General features: G+C 39.2%; 1 long non-coding RNA gene across 1 annotated transcript in view; it reads right to left on the minus strand.

The window, feature by feature from the left end:
- The window catches only part of LOC111165682 (uncharacterized), a 144,552-nt gene continuing 124,639 nt past the window's right edge, over positions 1–19,913 (minus strand). Inside the window, exon 9 of the long non-coding RNA XR_016395100.1 lies at positions 1–19,913. This exon is cut by the window's right edge and continues 24,099 nt beyond it. This is a non-coding gene — a long non-coding RNA (uncharacterized LOC111165682).

Here is a 19,913-nt window from a genome sequence, read left to right on the forward strand (position 1 = left end):
TTGTACAGATAACGAAACAAAGAATGGTTGACATTTCTCATAACACAATTCTAAGAAAGATGATAGTGTCTTGCGATGATAAATGGCAATCAGCCCTGGTTCCTGATGTGTGAAGCCCTCCCTGGAAAGCCCGTGCCCCTGCGGAGGGGCAGCACTTCTCAGCCCCAGGTGATGTTTAGTCTGTAGGCAGGCAGACAGTGTGACTCCAGAGCCTAGGCTCTCAACTGCTTGTTATACTGCCTGGGTACAAGTGACACCTGGACCACATTTTTAACATACTTCATTGTAATATATTCACTTTCATGGTGAATGTTTGCATATATGAATAAATTAGAAAGATGTCTGTACTTACCAGGACTCCTCCGGTTGTAAGTGCTATAAACTCAACTCGAATTATCTTTAAAACACACCCACATGTGTGGGAGTGTGAGGACATGATGTCAGACAGGAATTAAATGTAGGGGCCATGCTATATAATCAGGCCCCCTTCTTCCATTTCCCAGATCTTGTTTTATTGGTTTGTTGAACTCATCTACTTCTACAGATGAGAAGATAGCACTCCAGATGCACACCCTTCCAGCCCCATAGGTCTAGAAATGCATGTTTCCCCTCCAGCTCTGGCTGAAAAGTCCCAGGAAAGGTTCATCTTGGTTGTGTGTCTACCCCTGAACCAATCACTTTACCTGGAAAGTTGGATCACTCTGATTAGCCAGGGCTTGTTTACTTACTTGTCACCACAATAGGGGAGAGTGGGTGGCAGATGACAGCCCCCCACCAAGCTCTAATAAAGTGCAAAGGGACAGTTCTCCAAATAAAGAATGGCTCTGAGCAATCAAAAACTATAGCTGTTCACTATAATGTTTGAGTTATCTTTCCAGCATGAAAATTAGGGAAATTAAAGAGAAAAAATAGCTTATGTTGGATAACTCAAAAAATCAGAACTAGCTTTAGGACACTTTGTGTACATAATGTGTGCCTTCTTGATTATGATAAATGTCTAAATAGGGAATTCCCTGGTGGTCCAGTGGTTAATGATTAGTATAATCAAGCATAACTGAGGACAATTAACACTTAATCATAAAATATGTATTAGACCTTGTTCTAGGATACTCTTGATCAAATTCTTCTCTATGCGTCTAAAGTTACCATGACACATTTCTCACATTTCTCTCTTTTTGGAGAAAAATGTAGACATAACTCAAATAACTCTAATTTACCATTCTCAAGTAAAATTTCAAAAAGGTAAATTTCAAAATATTGCAGTAACTGAACATGTCATACTTATATGTTATGAAAAATGCCTCTCTTCTAACTCGTGCTAGTTACCTGTTTACTGTTACAAGAAGAGAGAAAGATCTGGCCATTAGGTCATTTGAACCTACCTCCAAATGAAGTATAGTAGAATTATGACTTGCTTCTCTATAGCCAATCATTCTTGCCCCAAGTAAAAGGTCCTTACTTCCTGTCCGTTTGAAGCAGATAACTATTTGTGGGCAAAACCTCTTATGTCTGCCTGAATCCCTTTCCAAAAGTAAATGTGGTACATCCAGGTCTGTTTGCATTTATTTGTGTGTGTGTGTGTGTGTGTGTGTGTGTGACAGAGAGAGATTGATTGATCCTCTGAAACCACTGTGACATTGGAGAATTTGTTTAGACCTCGTGTGTGACTGATTACATCGCCTGGAATGACAATTGGTTTCAGGGAACCCTCTTTAATGATTAATGAAAGCATTCCTGCCTTTCTGTGTCCTACACATATTTCTGTTAAGGGTGAAGCTTCAAGTTAGGAACAGTGTTGATCTCATATTGGGATGGCCTAAATTCAGAACATTTGAAGCAGTATAGGTAAGTCATTCTTATTCTTTTAAATGAAACGATGTTTTAAAGTATAAACATTTTCAGACATTTAATAAAACTGATGGGTAAAAATTATATGTGATTTATTTTTAAATTGGCATGCTTTATTCAAGAAGCACACAAATGTATTTCAAATAGTATATAATCATACCCAAATATATATCAAATATGATATATTTAAGACATGCCATAAAACATTCCAATTTTAGTCAATCCTCACCTTATTTTAGTTTATAAAATATTTAGTATATTCTCTTTCTTATTAGGAAGAAATGAACTTATATGACCTTATGATGAAAATTATACATGTTAAGCATGTGCAAGGGAACACATATTTTCCAAAATTCTTACATAATGTGCACAGCTACAAGGTTTGAATATCACTGCTCTACAGGATAAAATCTCAACTCCTTAGTATCACTTTTAAAACCTTTCACAATCTGATCCCCAACTATCTCTCCAATTTCAATTCTTGGCTATATCTTGGTGTGAGTTTTTAAGACTCCTAAGCAGAATAAATAATTTTTTTTTTTTTTTTGCAGAACGCGGGCCTCTCACTGCTGTGGCCTCTCTCGTTGCGGAGCACAGGCTCCGGACGCACAGGCTCAGCGGCCATGGCTCACGGGCCTAGCCGCTCCGCGGCATGTGGGATCTTCCCGGACCGGGGCACGAACCCGTGTCCCCTGCATCGGCAGGCGGACTCTCAACCACTGCGCCACCAGGGAAGACCAGGATAAATAATTTTTAAAACTCATACTTAGACATATAATGTGACTGCAGAACAGCAAAGTGAAAGAGAAGATCTTAAAAGAAGATGGAGAGAAAAAAATATATTATTTTCAAAAGAATGGAAATTAGATTTAACTGTAGAAGTGGAAGTCAGAAAAGTGGTAAAGTAATATCTTTAATGGGCTGAGAGAAAAAAAAAAAAAACCTAAAATTGTATAGCTGGCAAAAAGTATCTTTCAAGAATTGAGAGTTTGCCACTTTGTTGAAGGAAATTCTGAAGAACATACTTCAAGCAGAAGTAACATAATCCCCAATGGAAAGTCTGAGATGCAAGGAGAAATTAAGAGCAAAAAAAAAGCGGTAAATGCTTGAGTAAATATAAACAAATCTAAACTACATAAAACAATAACAACACCTTGCTAGGTTAAAAATCAGTATAGACTAAAAGCACTTCTACAATAGCATATAAGTCCAGGAGAGATTAGAAATAGAAGATTCTTATGTTATTGAAAGTGAAAGTGTCAATAAGTGTTATACTTTGACAAGTTAAGCGATCAAGGAAGTCAGGTTCTCCTCCTGGAAAGGCCAGCCAGAGAGAGAAACCCTAGAAAGACCAGGAGGATAGAAAGGCCCCAGTTTTCCAGCCATCTCAGCTGTAGTGAGGCCATCTTGGATCTTGTCCAGATTGCAGCCAGCCCTGCTGATACTACCTAGAACAGAAAGACAAGCCATCCCAGTGGCCCCACAGTCAACACACAGAATCATGAAAAATAATAAAATGCTTGTCATTTTAAACCATTGTGTTTTGGGGTTGTTTGTTACACAGTAATAAACACCTGATATAGTACACTAACAAAAAAACCTACAGCAATCATCATAATTAATGGGGACATACTGAAAACATTCTCTTTATTTTTTTTAACATCTTTATTGGAGTATAATTGCTTTACATTGCTGTGTTAGTTTCTGCCGCATAACAAAGTGAATCAGCTATACGTATACATATATCTCCATATCCCCTCCCTCTTAAGCCTCCCTCCCACCCTCCCTATCCCACCCCTCTAGGTCATCACAAAGCATCAAGTTGATCTCCCTGGTGCAATGCAGCTGCTTCCCACTAGCTATCTGTTTTACGTTTGGTAGTGTATATATGTCCATGCTACTCTCTCACTTCATCCCAGCTTACCCTTCTCCCTCCCCATGTCCTCAAGTCTATTCTCTACATCTGCCTCTTTATTCCTGTCCTGCCACTAGGTTCTTCAGAACCATTTTTTTTTTAAGATTCCATATATATGTGTTAGCATATGGTATTTGTCTTTCTCCTTCTGACTTACTTCACTCTGTGTGACAGACTCTAGGTCCATCCACCTCACTACAAATAACTCAATTTCATTTCTTTTTATGGCTGAGTAATATTCCATTGTATACATGTGCCACATCTTCTTTATCCATTCATCTGTCGATGGACACTTAGGTTGCTTCCGTGTCCTGGCTATTGTAAATAGTGCTGTAATGAACATTGTGGTACATGACGCTTTTTGAATTATGGTTTTCTCAGGGTATATGAAAGCATTCTCTTTAAAATAGAGACAAGATCAGGGGTGCATCTATCCCCAGCTCTGTTTAACATCATACAGGAGATCCTGACAAGAACAAGAAGGTAAGAAGGAAGTTAAAGTATAAAGATTGGAAAGAAACTAACCAGTAAATATTGCAAAGAATCTACGCAAAAATTAATAATTAATTAATTAGTTAACAAGAGTATTTAACAAGGCTGATGGCTAAAAAATGGTGTTACTATATGCCAGCAACAGTTAGAAAATGTAAAATTTTAAAGTTACCTTTTATAATAGCATAAAAAATAAAGCTCATAGAAATAAATGTAACAAAAGTACATGACAAATGTCAAAAAAATTGTTTTCAAATTTATTGAGTCATTAAAGATGACCTAAATAAATAGAGAGATATTCCATTTTATGTCTTATAAGTCTTAATTTCATAAGCATGTAAATTCTACCCAGATTGGTCTATAAATTCAATGCAATTTCAATAAAAATGACAACACATTTAAATTTTTTTTTTGCAATTTGATAAGCTAATTAAAAAATACATATGTGAAACAAGAGGCCAAGAATATCTTGAAGAAAAGCAAGGTTGGGGGTGGGTCTGGGGTAACTGTCTTACAAGATATTGAGACTTAACCATAAAACTGTAAGATCAAGAGTGTAGTGTTAGTTCAGGAATAGCCAAAATGACGAATAAAACAGAATAAAGAACCAATAAACAGACCCACACGGATGTGGAAAGCTAAATTAGGTCTGCATTATCAGCACAGGTCATGGGGAAAGGATCAACAAATGGTGCTGGGACAATGCTATATCCATAGGGAAATAATTAATTTGGACCTCTATCTTATACCATACCCCCAAATCAATTTCAAATGGATTAAATACATAAAAGTATAAGGTAAAACTATAAAACTTTTAGATAATAACACGGGATAATATCTTCATGATCTCAGGGTAGGGAAAGATTTCTTGAACAAGATTTTTAAAACATAAGCCCAAAAGAGAAAGATTAATATATTTAACTGCATTAAACAGACAAACAAAACCTGCTCATTAAAGACAAGCCATGAACTTGGAGAAGATATTTGTAAAACATAATTGACAAATAATTTATAACCAGATATAAAAGAACTCCTACAAAGCAAACAAGAAACACACAGCTCAATAGAAAAATGAGGAAAATATGTTTTAATGTTCTCGTCGCAGAAGAAACGTGGTGCTCAATAAACATATAAAAAGATGTTCGGCCTCATTAGTAATTAGGAAGATGCAAATTAAGATCATAATGTGACACAACTGTATAACCAGATTGGCTAAAACTAAAAAATCTGACAATATCAAGTGTTGACAAGTGTCTTGAGTGATGAGAAGACACTCTCATACACAGCTGATAAGCATGTAAATCAGCACAATAATTTTTGAAAACTATTTTTAGTATTATCTAATAAATTTGAAGAGGCACACAACCAATAAACAATTCCACTGCTAGATTATACCTTAGAGAAACTTACATGTGTGTAGCTTGAGTCTTGTACAAGAATGATCTGTGTAGCATGATTTGCAAAAACCCAACCTGGAAACAATCTAAATATATATGAATAGTAAAATGGATAAGTAGTGGTATATTTCAAACAACAAAACAGCATACAGCTGTTAATGATTTACAAATATATTGGTGAATCTTAGGAACATAATGTTTAATAAAAAGTACAAGTCACAGATGGATACCTATTGTATGATTCCATTTATATAAAGATAAAACACATGCAAACCAAGCAATATAGTGTTTAGGGATAATGAACCCTTGTGATAAAACTATAAAGGAAAGCAAAGAATGCTGTTTACAAAATTATAGTCCTTACCTTTGAGGAAGAAGGGAAGGGGATTATGTGGGGAGAGGTTCACAGGTTAATTTGTTTTCTTAAACTTGAAGATTGAGTACTTGACATATATCTATAATTTATTATTCTTTTCAGTCTACTCAATATTTAGTAAAGATTTCATCAAGTGTTCAAAAACCCTCACGTTTAATCAGGATGACCTCAGGGAGGCACGACTGAAATGCCATTGTAACTCACAAAGCCTAAACCAACCAATCGTGGTGGACTTTGCAAAAAGAAGGCCTTGGAAATGCAACAATCTATTCAGCTTCTCTGAAAGCAAATGGAGAGCAAGAATCTATCAGTGTCCGGGGCTTCCCTGGTGGCGCAGTGGTTGAGGGTCTGCCTGCCGATGCAGGGCACGCGGGTTTGTGCCCTGGTCCTGGAGGATCCCACATGCCGCGGAGCGGCTGGGCCTGTGAGCCATGGCCTTTGAGCCTGTGTGTCCGGAGCCTGTGCTCCACAGCGGGAGAGGCCACAGCAGTGAGAGGCCCGCGTACCGCAAAAAAAAAAAAAAAAAGAATCTGTCAGTGTCTGCCAAATCCTCCCTCCCCCGTCCCCCCATACACCTTTTCCCATTCACTTCCATCCCCTTAATATTCTCACTCCTCCATCGCCACTGTATTCAGTTCATATTAATTTGTATTCTCAATATTTTTCATTTCCCCCCCTTTTGAGCAGATTCCCAGGCCCCTTCATGTTTCCTTGTCCTGGGGATTTTTGCCAGACAAACTTTACCAGACAGCATGAAGTCTAAGGCTCCTCCTGGGGGTTTGTAAAAATCTCAAGTCCCTTGAAGAGGATGTGTCAGATGTTCTGGAGGAAAAGGGCAGGGCACAGCAGACCGGAGAGGGGAGCCAGGAGCCCCTCAGCACCATGGATTACCTTCTGTCTATATGTTTCAAACCTTCTTTCTCTTCTACTTGCCATGTACTTTTTTTTTTTTTTTTTTGCGGTATGCGGGCCTCTCACTGTTGTGGCTTCTCCTGTTGCGGAGCACAGGCTCCGGACGCGCAGGCCCAGCGGCCATGGCTCACAGGCCCAGCCGCTCCGCGGCATGTGGGATCCTCCCGGACCGGGGCACAAACCCGTGTCCCCTGCATCAGCAGACGGACCCCCAACCACTGCGCCACCAGGGAAGCCCTGCCATGTACTTTTGATGCAATGGGACATACTCATATTGTAATGTGACTTCTGGCCCAGGACCTTCCTGTCTCATTGCTGGGCAAGCTGGCTCAGTAAGCCGTAGAAGCATTCCTAGCAGCTGTCCTGACACTGGAAAACCAGCAATGACTTAACTATTTACAGAAGTGATTGTAAGCCACTAAACCCAAACAAAATGCATCCCCAGCTCGACTTCTCTTTTATCAGACCCCCAAAATGCCTGAACCATTCCAATGCCACCTTACTCAAGGGGAAGTGTGACTGAGGAGAAGTAGGAGTGCCAAGAGGTGGAAGCCTTAACTGATTGCATTTAAATTAGCTACTTTTGTTGCAAAAACATAGGAATGTATGAACATATTAGGAAGGCCCCTCCCATGGTCTTGAGACCCAAGTGAGGGACCATGAAACTTAAGCTTTAATAGCTTCAGTATATCTGCTGGGGGGCTTGAGGGATGTTTGCTGAGTAAGTGAGCCAAATATGAGACACTTGCATTCTAGGAATCTCTTTTGTAGAGTAGGAATTTTCTATCTTATACCTGTCTATCAGGGCCTAGATATGTTATCTTTTACTAACGCCATACTCATCAAATCTTCTGACAAAAAAATTTATCCCCAGGTACCTTACATGGGGGAGGTGGTGTATACACAGCAGACCTGAGTGAAAGTACGTTTCCCAGTGCAAACAGACAAATTGTTAATCTGGGTAGAAATCCGTCTCTTGGGAGTTTGATTTGTGTAGCTGGGTCCTGAGAAACTGACACCTCAGAGTGCCCTGACGAAATTCAGTTTCAGAACATGGAAATATGGCACCCAATGGACCCCAACTCGCAAAACCTCATTGGCCTTTCTCAGGGAGAAGCATCTAATTCAACAAGCATACCTCAAAACTGTCACTCTGATGACTCAAAATAACTCTCAAATTGGGTGAGAATTATAGATTTACTGGATATACACAGGTGGGATTAAAAAGGGGGGATTGCCTTTTTCCCACTGCCTTTCTACACTTAAAAAAATTAGTACTTGTCTTCATAATAACTTAAAATGAGAAAGAAAGGTTACTTGCCAGTATGTGGGATTAGGAAAGATTTTTTTCGCAGCTGTGAAACAAGCAGTTCTTAAACCCTCTAGGGCAAAGGCAGCTAAAAGCAGAAACCCCTTAGCAGTTGCTCTAAAATTGCCCAGGGACACATTGGGTATTGCTTCAAGATCGTGAGCAGATTCTTCACTCCTTCAAGTTTCAGGTGATTTGAGGGGAAGAGGAAAGGACTGAAGTGACATTAACCATTTACCAACTGAACCCATTCTTATATTTTAATATTTTTAGGGCTGGAAGCAGGCAGATCATTGCACCTAGTCCCCTTATTGTACAGATGGGGAACCCAGGACCAAGGGACGTTACTCCTGCAAGGTTACATGGTTAGTGGTAGATGTGGGGACTCTGGAATAGGTTTAGGATACTATTTTTAGGCTTAAGAAATTCAGAATTGAGTGTCACAGAGGCTGTAAAGGAAGATATATCATGAGCCAACCGCTGTCCCAGATTGTTTGCTGAAGGGGAGTCAGATCCCCACCACTTCAGCCAAATTAACAGCTGGTAACAGTTGGAGGCAACTGTCAGTTCTTAGAATTTTGAGCTCGCAAAAATCTCGCAATTAATGATATTAGGGAAGGGTTGCTCCTGGTCCCATCCATCATTCATCGGAAGGTGCCTGGGACCACCAGCTGTCACATACAAACTAACTTTTAGCCAGAGCAGAAACTGGAGTTGGAAAGAGGATAAAACCAATATCCACCAATGGGAAGCTGGCATTTGAAGAAGGTCCCCGGGGAAGGTCGACCTGGTCTTCTTCAAAAAGATACAGGAAAGAAATTGAGGGAAGCATGGCAAAACAAGATAAAAAGTCTCAGATACATATCACTAGGGGAAAATGTGACCGTAAACGAAAATGATAATAGAATACCTCTGGAAAGATAAATAAAGAACTGATAATTGCCTCCCAGGAGGGGAACCAAGTTTTGGGGCTTTAGGTGTAAGAGAGACATTTCTTTTTTCCTGTATAACCTTTTGTACATTTAGGTTTTGGAATCATGTGAATTTTTAATATATGTTTTAAAACGTTAGATTTTAAAAAAGAAAGTACCAAGGGACTCCTCCTTAAAATTATAGCAGCTTTTCAAAAATCCCTGTGAAACAAGGATGTGACTAGCTTAGTAAAATCCAGCCCTAACCAGGGCCTTTTGTGGCGATGCAGAGTGCGTGACCGAGGGTGTGCTGCCTCCAGCCTTGTCCAGGAGCAGCTGCGTCTGACTGCAGCATCACTTTCTAACATGAGGCCAATGCATGCTCCCATTCCTTTCTAGTATTTCTTGCTGTAACTACTAAATACCTCCCTGAAACCAAATATTTCCTTTTTTGGAGAAGGATTAAGTATAGGCAGAATGCTATTTTAACAGCTATCATCACGCTGTCTAGTTCAATATAACAAAGTTCGCATCCTGGCCAACAGCCCATACGAGCATGGTTTTGCTCATATTTGTTGGTATATATGGAGGCAGCAGTAAGGATTTTATACACATACACATGCATATATGGTATATACTATCTTTCTTTAAAACTTCTCTATATACATATGTCTATATATACATACATATATACTTTTTAAGAAAAAGATTTCAGAGACACAGCATTATAAGGAATCAGGTTTATAGAAAATGGTGTCAAATAGGATATGAACTAACCCACGTAGCATGTAGGATGCAGCAACAAAGATGGGTGTGCGGCATAAAAGAACCTAGTGTTCAAGAGGCAGTGCAGCACAGCAATTTCAAGCATGGACTTTGGAGACGGGCAGTCTAGGAATCCAGCTTTACCACCTAGTTAATGATGCAACTTTTAGCAAATTATTCACCCTGTTGTGACTCAGTGTTGCCATCTGTAAAATGAAACTAATAACAAAAATCTCAAAGTTTCATTATAAAGATTAAGTTAGTTCATAGGTAAGATGTCTGGAATAGCGATTGACCACATGGTAAGCACCAGGTATAAATATTAGCTATTGTCATTCTGCAAAGAACAATTTGGCAACGTGGACCCATGCCATAGTCCCTACATGTAAGGATATATTGGATCAGGGACAATCATGACCTGGGTGAAAAAGTCCTCAAGACAATCAACTTCTCTTAATTCCATGCTCACCCAGCAATTATCTTGATTACTAATCCAACTTTCCAGGTATCTGTCCTCAGGAAAGGGGGTATGGTTTTCTGAATGAGACAAAGGTAATCTGTTTCCTGTCCAGAAGGGTCATCTCCATTTAAAAATTAATGCATTAGTATTCTGGTTTACAGGCCCTTCTCATGTGAGTATTTCACTGAGTCTGCAACTCTGGGGATACACTCAGAAAATCTAGTTTGTGGACTTTCCCAACTGAGGTCCAGAATCTGGATCTTTGTGTAGTTACCAAGGAAATATCACCCCAGAGGCCTCTTGGGGACCAGTCAGTTGTCTCCTTCCCCAGATGAAACCTCCCTGATGCTACTACCTCATTGTAGGTAGGGAGCAATCATTCCACATGCTTGCAAAACACTGTGGTCACTTTGCTTAGAAAAATGTTACTTTTTTACACAGTATTTATGTATAGTAATTGTATTTGAAAACCTGCAGGTTTTTTTAACATATATGTGACAAAATTGAACTAAGGAAGAAATTGGTGATTCTATTTTGAAAGCTAAAGCAGAAACAGAAGGGATTGAGCCTTTCTGTAGGGAAGGAACAGGTAGAAAGTATATTCTGAAATATACTTTTCTCTTTTCTCCTACAAGGTCCTGGGTTTATGGTTTATGTTACAATTTGGTAAATTATTTGGGAAAGAAGGTAGTTTTCTGGTGAGAGTCATTGGAATTGGGATGCTCAGAATCCTAATGCCAGTCTCAGGTTGAGTTATAACAACACTACATTCTAATCCAGTCTCATGAGAGGCCCTCTGTGACCTGCACTAGTCAGTCTCCATCTAGAATAATAGGTTTTATTCTGGGACTCTGGTAAGAGGGTCATTGACAAACTGGAGTTTGTCCAAGGGAAGGCAACCATAAGAACACCATCTCATGTGTATCAGTCAGGATATTTTTAGTTGCAAGTAACAAAACACAAGCACCAAAATGGGCTAAGCAAAAAGGAGAATTTGACTCATGTAAACTGAAACCACATAATTCTGAACCAGAATTGCCTTCAGACAAGGCTTTGCTGTAGGTTCACATGATGCAACCACGACTCAGATTTTCTCTCCACCTGCTTTTTGGATATTGGCACCATTTTCGAGTAGGCTCTTCCCTTCATGGTCTAAGACAGACATCAATAACTCTCAAGGCTCCACGCATCCTCACCCTCATCCCACACCTCAGAACCAATTTGCTAATGTCCTGAGATCTACTCTAACTGGACTGGCTTAAGTCAAGTGCCCACCCCTGCTGCCATCACTGTGGCCAGGAGATTGAAATGGTAGCCCTAGCCTTATCCTCTACCCTTGGAGCAGGGAGGAAGTCATGGAGTCCCACTTGGAAATCAGGGCTGGTGGGAAAAGGGAAGAGGAAACGGATGTTCCAGAAGTAACCAACAAAGGTAAGTGCTTCATCACATGATGAACATTTAAAGGAATAGGGATCCTCAGCCTGAGGAAAAGAAGACATAAAAAGAACAAAGTAGTTGTCTTTGAAGATCTGAAAGCATTGTTTGGAGGCAGCATTAGATTTATTCTGTGTAATTCTAGAATTGATGGGTACACTTGCAGAGTGGCAGATTTTGACTAAATTTAAGGGAATGAAATGTAAAAATCTCCCTCCTTCTTTCCCTTCCCTTCCCTGCCACTCATCTTTTTCCATTTCTACTCTTTAGAGATAATCTCTATGAACTGTTGAATGAAAACCTTTCTTAAGATTAGAGTTGGGCTTCCCTGGTGGCGCAGTGGTTGAGAGTCCGCCTGCCGATGCAGGGGACACGGGTTCGTGCCCCGGTCCGGGAAGATCCCACATGCTGCGGAGCGGCTGGGCCCGTGAGCCATGGCCGCTGAGGTGTCATCTAACTAATATTTCTGGTGTGGTCCTAATCACTAGCAAACAAATAAAATACACTAAATTTGCTCTTTCATAGAATACAAGAGTAGTTAGTCAAAATGAGATTGTGTCTTGTCCAGACCTGGTAATAAACTGAATCTTAAAAAAAAAAATACCATCTATTGAATGCCTACTCTGCTTCACATACTGCTTACTGTTCAGTACATCTCATTTAATAAAAATTTCAGAACAACCCTGTGAAGTTATTATTATCTCCATTTTACAGATGAGAAATGAGGTCTGGAAAGGTTAAGTAGCCAAAGTCACACAGCTAATATGTGGTAGAACCACTTAGAACTGGGGCCTAGTTCTTTCTGACTATAAACCCATGCCCTTTCCACATGATGCTGCCTTTAAGCATGTAAGCATGTTTACGTGTGTATAGTGAGGGCAAGTTCATGACACTATGTGGTTTGAAATTATATTGAGAGCAATCTCAAAATACAAATTTTAATCCTCTTTACATATTTGTTGCACATAGAAACAAACAAACGTATGGGGGGAGGGGAAATCATTGTAAAGAAATAAACGTGCCATTTGGATTTTCAGAGGAGTCTTTAAGTTCTTTGATGCTTAGGTATGTGAACTGCAAAACAGCCTTATTTTTTTTTCCTTTTGTTGTGGATTTGTTTTTGAATGAGTTGTATAGCAATGACACATTTGATTGTTATTTCTTGGGCTTGTTTTGAAATGTGTATTGAAGCCTTGTGAACTTTGCAGTTCCTAGGGTCACACATTTTTTCTTAATGACTGCTAAATGATGTGTTTTTTCCAAAACTCCTAAGGGAGTATGACCTCCTTTAACCAGCAGTTCTTAATTATCAAAAAATATCCTTTATTTTTACCCTAAGCTGGACATTCCTTTTTCTAGTTTCCCTTTCAATTTAGCAAACCTTCATGTGCTTAGCCTCTGTGAGAGATTCATAAAGAAGACATGGTGGGTTGGGTAATTTTTCCATTATCAGCTCTTCAAACACCCTTCCCCATGCCTACCCTTATTACCGTCTTATTATGGCACCCTCTTTATGACTTCTCACAATCCATGATTGTGTCATTTATCTACTTGTTTATTGACTGTCGTGCCCATAGGGTATAAGTTCTAGAGGGTAGAGACCTACCTCTCTTCCTCACTGTTGTGTCCCCAGAAACTTAGCAAGGTGCCTGGCACAGGAGGCTCTGAACAAACATTGTTGACTGATTGAATGAACCTAGCAGTGCCTACCATGTGATAGGTGCTCCATGAATCTTTCTTCATAATGAGTGAATGAGGCCTGAAGTGGTTAAAGAAGATGGCAGAGTTTGATCTGGTCCTACAGTGGAACATTTAATATTTTGTCTGTCCAGAACAGACATTTCTTTTGGGGGGGAATGCTCCTTAAAATCATGTGGGAGCTACTACCTGTGAAGTGCTTCAGCGGAAAGGCACATGGCCCAAGCTGAGTCAGTCGCTGTTTTCCATTCCTCTCGGCACACTGATCTGTCCCTGGATAAGCACAAGGTCCCAGCCAGTTCAATCAGTGTCTTTTTATCAATGTTTTTCAAACTTGAGCTGGAGAAAGATATTCCTTTTCCCTTTGGTCAGAAAGCTAGCTGCAAGGATGTACATCCAAGGCAGCTATGTCTTCTACTCCCACAGAGGAACTGGTCTGAGAGCATGACGCCAGAGGCAGGAGATGAGTAGAGAGCCCTGGTGGCCAGGGTCCAGCTGACACATCCCTTCCAAGGCTTAACTGTTCAGCTTCAAATCTGTGAGCCAATCCAGTGTTATCTCATAAATCACCCCCCTAAAGAACAAAATGCTTGAGCAGCTAGATTGAGTCCAGAAATCCCAACTAATACAAATGTGAGTAAGTAGACAGGAGTAGGGAGGGGCTTCTGGGCAAAAACACAGAGCTTATATTAAATATGATTTTTTAGGAAAGCTCAGAACTAAACACTTAAGGATAGATATTTATGACCTTCAGCCAACGCATATTACTGCTCTCTCTAGTATGATCCTCATATGCACAGTTAGCTTTGGCCATAAAGTAGGAAATAAAATGTGATAACATGAGGAAATACCTAGATGTAAAACAAAGTATAAAAAATGGACACAAATAAATACACAGCAAGAGCACAACTATAGAGCACAATGATGTAGTGAAATTGCACAAACTTTAGAGTCATACACTTTGATTTGAATCCAGTTTCAATTTACTAGAAGCATGACGATGAGCAACATTGCCTAACACTTTATAGCCTTTGGTTTTTTCATCTGTAAATCAGGGATAATATCTCTCAGGGTTGTTGACATATTAAATTAAAAAATAGTAGGTAAAACCCTTAGCACAATGTCTGGCATTCAATAAATGTTACTTATATTCTTTATGTTAAAAATAACACTCACTGCATTTAAAATTTAAAAACACTAGAATAGGGCTTCCCTGGTTGTGCAGTGGTTGAGAGGTCGCCTGCCGATGCAGGGGACACGGTTTGTGTCCTGGTCCGGGAAGATCCCACGTGCCACGGAGCGGCTGGGCCCGTGAGCCATGGCCGCTGAGCCTGCGCGTCCGGAGCCTGTGCTCCGCAACGGGAGAGGCCACAGCAGTGAGAGGCCCGCGTACCGCAAAAAAAACCAAAACAAAAAAACAAAACAAAACAAAATAAACACTAGAAGAAACACATCTAAGTGTTCATAGTACTTGTGTTTGGATTTGTTGATTTATTTAACAAATATTTATTGAATGCTGACAAGGAACAGGGACTAGATACTACAATGGGAGACAACAGTGAACAAAATGAAAAAGGTCCTTGACCTCATGGAGCTCAAATTCCTGAGGGATATAGACAATACACAAATAAATAAATTAAATAGTGGGTCACGTGGCCTGAAATGCTATAGTCAGGGAGTGCCTGGTGTTTGTGGGTGTGGAGGTGGTTGTGCAATGGTTTTAAACCCAATGTCCTGAAAAGCTTCACTGAGAAAGTGATAGCTGAGTAAAGACTTGAAGGTGAAGAAGGATGGCAGGACTATGGATATTTTTTTCCCCTTATATTTATTTTTCTGATTTTTAAAACGAGCATTTGGAAACTGATTTTTAAATAAAAAAATTTAAATGGAAACTAAAATCTGAATCTTGCTAAAAGTATTTATTATTATAACTTATCTATGGTGTTTTAGCTTTAAAAAATGTTGTTCCTTATCACTTATTCTCAAAACACCATAGCACTGCTGGAAGGCAAGTAATATTTTTCTCCTTGTTTTACAGTTGAAAATGAACTTCCTCAAGGTCATGCAATTTCTGAGTGTTAGAACAGATTCTTGAAATTCAGATATTCATGCTTCAGATCTTGCATTCTCTAATAAATTCCTATTTCTTACAGCTCATATACACAGGATCATCTATCTTCTCCTGAAACTTATCTATTTATCTATACCTCCATGGGTACTGATCAATAACTTCTAACAACTCAGCAGTTATTTACTGTGTTCACTGGAGTGGGAACTGCAATAATATAATAGTCTCTACGCAGAGGGGAGTGTATATAAATTTTTGAGTGGGGTTGTATTATTGAATAAGCCATATAGCAGTAACCTATGTGTTATTTAGTATGATGCTTTTTAAATTACCCTTATCTACATTTTTTTTGCTAAATTGTCTTGCTTAGAATGAAAATTGTCAATGATACACTACTAACATCAATCAAGTTTATGTTGTGGAATAACTTGCATATAGTCACTGTGCTCATTGACATTTCTTACCAAAAATGAGAGTTGGAGGGACTTCCCTGGCGGTGCAGTGGTTAAGACTTCACGCTCCCAATGCAGGGGGCCTGGGTTCGATCCCTGGTCCGGGAACTAGATCCCACATGCATGCTGCAACTAAGAGTTCACATGCCACCACTAAGGAGCCGGTGAGCCGCAACTAAGGAGCCCACCTGCCACAACAAAGACCTGATGCAACCAAACAAATAAATAAATGTTCAAACAAACAAACAAGCAAAGGTAGGTTAATAGCTAACTGTTGAAAATTAAGAAATGACAGTTAAAAAAAAAATGAGAGTTGGAAAATGTGCCTTGAACTTGTTAGGAGTGAGGGACGAGTCGAATATTCCATTCTTCTAAGAGCCTGATTCCAAGTGAATAGTTCTCATCCTGACTTTCTTTGCAACTTTCCTGCCCACTTCCGTGACAGTTTTAGCTCAAACCCAGCATTTTTACTGCAATTCAGAATCAAAACATACAATTAAACTAAATACAGTAGTGACATTCTAACTAAAATGAATAGTTATAATAAAATACCGTTATTAAAAATATTGGCTTAGAGTTTGATATAATTAACCTTAGAGTTTGATATAATTAACCTTATAACAAAAACATACTTTTTCTATTTGTTAGAATCCTGAAAAATGTGTCTGAGTCTTAGAAGCATAGCATTAAAATAAAGAATGGTCTTTTGTTTCTATAATTCAAAAAAGAAGAAAAAAGGGGAGTGAAGAAGAGAGAGAAAATTTCTTAACTGAGAGCCAAATCATTTGCCTCAAGAAAAGAGCCATGATTTCCTAATCTATGTAGATACATGTAGATATGGCTGTAAGTTAAGTGAAATAAAATGTGTAAAAAGACTTAAAATAGTACAAAGTAGTTGTCCAAAATCTGTTCATTGCTTCTTCATCTGAATCTGCATTTGCATAGATTGCAGAAAATTTGTGAATGATGGGACTTGGCACTCATCATTTCTGCCTTTTGCAAAATCTCTTTTGTTACTATTTCCTCAGTTATAGTAGCTCATTGACTTAGGTATTAAATTCAATAGAATATTTTTAATTGAACACCCAATATATTTTCGAAGTCTTGTATTAATGAGCATCCCTTTAAGTCTCTCTTTTCCTCCCCAACCTCAAAGAAGGGTCAGAGATGGGGTGAAGGGTTTTCTACGTCAGGATCTTTTCAGAAAGGGCATGGGATATTTAAACTTGTGTCATAGTCACAACTTGTACGAAAGCATTCAAATATTTAAAAAGCAAAGTAGATAGTTTGAAGGGCAAAGAGAAAATAGCTTTGATCCTTCATGACTTCACCAGGAGCCATTTGCATGTTCTGTTTTGCAGAGCCTGCACATTTTTCTGCAGATCATAAAGCGTTCTGTGAACACTAAAGCAGAAAACTCCCTAGAGTGGATAATTAATGTAGGTCCATCTTCTCCTGTCCATTCTATCTCACAAAACTTCCCTGAGCTGTAATTCTTGCTTCTGTGCTTTTTAGACTTCATTGCTGGCAAGCAAGGGCTCTTCGTCACTGGGGGAGAAGGATCGGAGAACAGAAAAAGCAAATGCAATGCTATCCAATGGGGCAGTTTCTAAGTTCCCTGTTGCCACAGCACCTAAGTACTCAGCTGAAGGTGGTTGACCAGGAATACTGGCAGAAAATGCAAATTCATATTTGAATTTGAATTTGAATTCCTGCCTTTCCCTGTGGGAAATGTGGAAAACAAAACTATTCTACTGTTAATTTTAGGGTTCGAGGACTTCACTCTTCAAATCTCTGGTGGAGTGAGGGTGAGGTGCGTGTCAGGAGGAAGGATGGCAGGAAAGATTGAAACCAAAAAGGAGCTGCTCTTCTTTGTCCCCCACATCCAAGCCCCCCAGTAAAACTGAAAACTTAAAACTTGTGTCAAGGGGCTTTGAAACTGACTGATCCTCCATCATTTCTTGGAAAGAAAGAAGAACTAGAAGAACTAGTCTGGATTGATTCCTTAGTAGAGCAGATCCACTGAGGTAATTTCAAATACAGTTGAGCCTTGAACAATGTGGGGGGCTGGGAAGGGGGTTAGGGGCGCTGACCCTCCTTGCAGTTGAAAATCCATCTATAAGCCCCTCCATATCCACCATTCAGAATCCGCGGATTCAACCAACTGAAGATCAGGTAGCACTGTAGTAGTTACTAGCAAAAAAAAAATCTGCATATAAGTGGATCCGAACAGTTGAAACCCGTGCTGTTCAAGGTCAACTGTACATGAGCAATCCAAGACTACCCATGTCAGATGACTTTTTTTTTTTTTACCTATTTTTGTGTTATACACAGCGTAAAATTTACTATTTTAACCATTTTTAGGTGTACAAGTCAGTGGCATTATTACCTTAATTACATTCATGAACAAGTTCATTCATTCATTCCATAGATTTTAACTGAATGCATGCTATGGAACAGGCACTGCTGTCTGTGAACAAAATAAAGATCCCTGGCTGCAGGGGGATTTCTTCATTTTAGCACAGAGAGGTAGAGAACTAACAGAAAACGTAATAATTAAATGGACTCTGTGACATGTTGGCATGTGATAAGGGTTATGGTTGAATTCCAGGTCACAGTGCTCCCAGCATCTGAAGGCTTCTGTGCCCTTCAAACAGCTCTGAGACCTTTGCTCATCCACCTCTTTCCCCACAAAGCCTCGCCTCTGATGACTGCTAGTGCTTTTGCAGGGTTCATTGGTTACCTGACTGGGTAATTAATAAAGAAGATGTGTTCATTTGAACCGATCACTTACTAAATATACAACAAACCCTGAAGGCAGTTGGGCCTGTCAATAAAAAAGGGTGGAGGTCTCGGCTACACCTAAATAGTGTGCTTTTCCCAAGAAAACACCCTTACCTTTGAGAATAAGGGTCAAGGCACAGAATTCAAACAGGAAGACATGCATTCTTCACCAGTCACGTGAGGAGTTTTTTAAAAAGACGGGGTTGTATAGAAGCATTTGCATTTTGAAAAGTCTTTCTCCTCAAAAACTTATAAGGGCCAAAGAGGGAAGGGGTGAGGAATAAAGTGGTTTATTGTGCCCCATGATGACAGTGGAAAGGGGATCCTGAAATGCTTGCTTCTGTCAAGTGCAAGGATGCTGTCAGATGTTTCCTATGAAATGTTTAGCTTCTGCCCAGGTTCTTTCAGGTTGTGAGGAACACTTATATACCATAATAAACATTTATTTTAAAAATATGTTGGAAGGATGGTAACTAGCCTTATCATGGCGATCACTTTGAAATATATAGAAATACCTAGAATAGAAAAATGTATAGAAATACACTATGCTGTGTCTCAGGAACTAACATAGTGTTGTAGGTCAATTATACTTCAAAAACAAACACAGACTCATAAAAAAAGAGATCAGATTTCTGGTTACCAGAGGCGGGGGAGGTTGGGAGTGGAATTGGATGAAGGCAGTCAAAAGGTACAAACTCCCAGATGGAAGATAAATAAATACTAGGGATGTCATGTACAACATGATAAATATAATGAACACTGCTGTATGTTACACATGAAAGCTGTTAAGAGAGTAAATCCTAAGAGTTCTCATCACAAGGAAAACATATACTTTTTCTAATTCTTTAATGTTGTGCCTATATGAGATGATGGATGGTCATTAAACTTATAGTGGTCATCATTTCATGATGTATGTAAGTCAAATCATTGTGCTCTACGTCAAGTATAGCTCAGTTTATACAACGCTCTATGTCAATTATAGCTCAATAAAACTGGAAGAAAAAAAAGAAGAATGTACAGGGAGGAAAGTAGTAAGTACGTGATTGTGCAATTGGACTGCACCTTGACCATGATCAAAATTAAGATACCAAT

The sequence above is a fragment of the Delphinapterus leucas genome, chromosome 1 (genome assembly GCF_059928025.1).
Source record: "Delphinapterus leucas isolate spDelLeu-1000000601 "Yukka" chromosome 1, BTC_Dleu_Yukka2, whole genome shotgun sequence".
Taxonomy (NCBI): domain Eukaryota; kingdom Metazoa; phylum Chordata; class Mammalia; order Artiodactyla; family Monodontidae; genus Delphinapterus; species Delphinapterus leucas.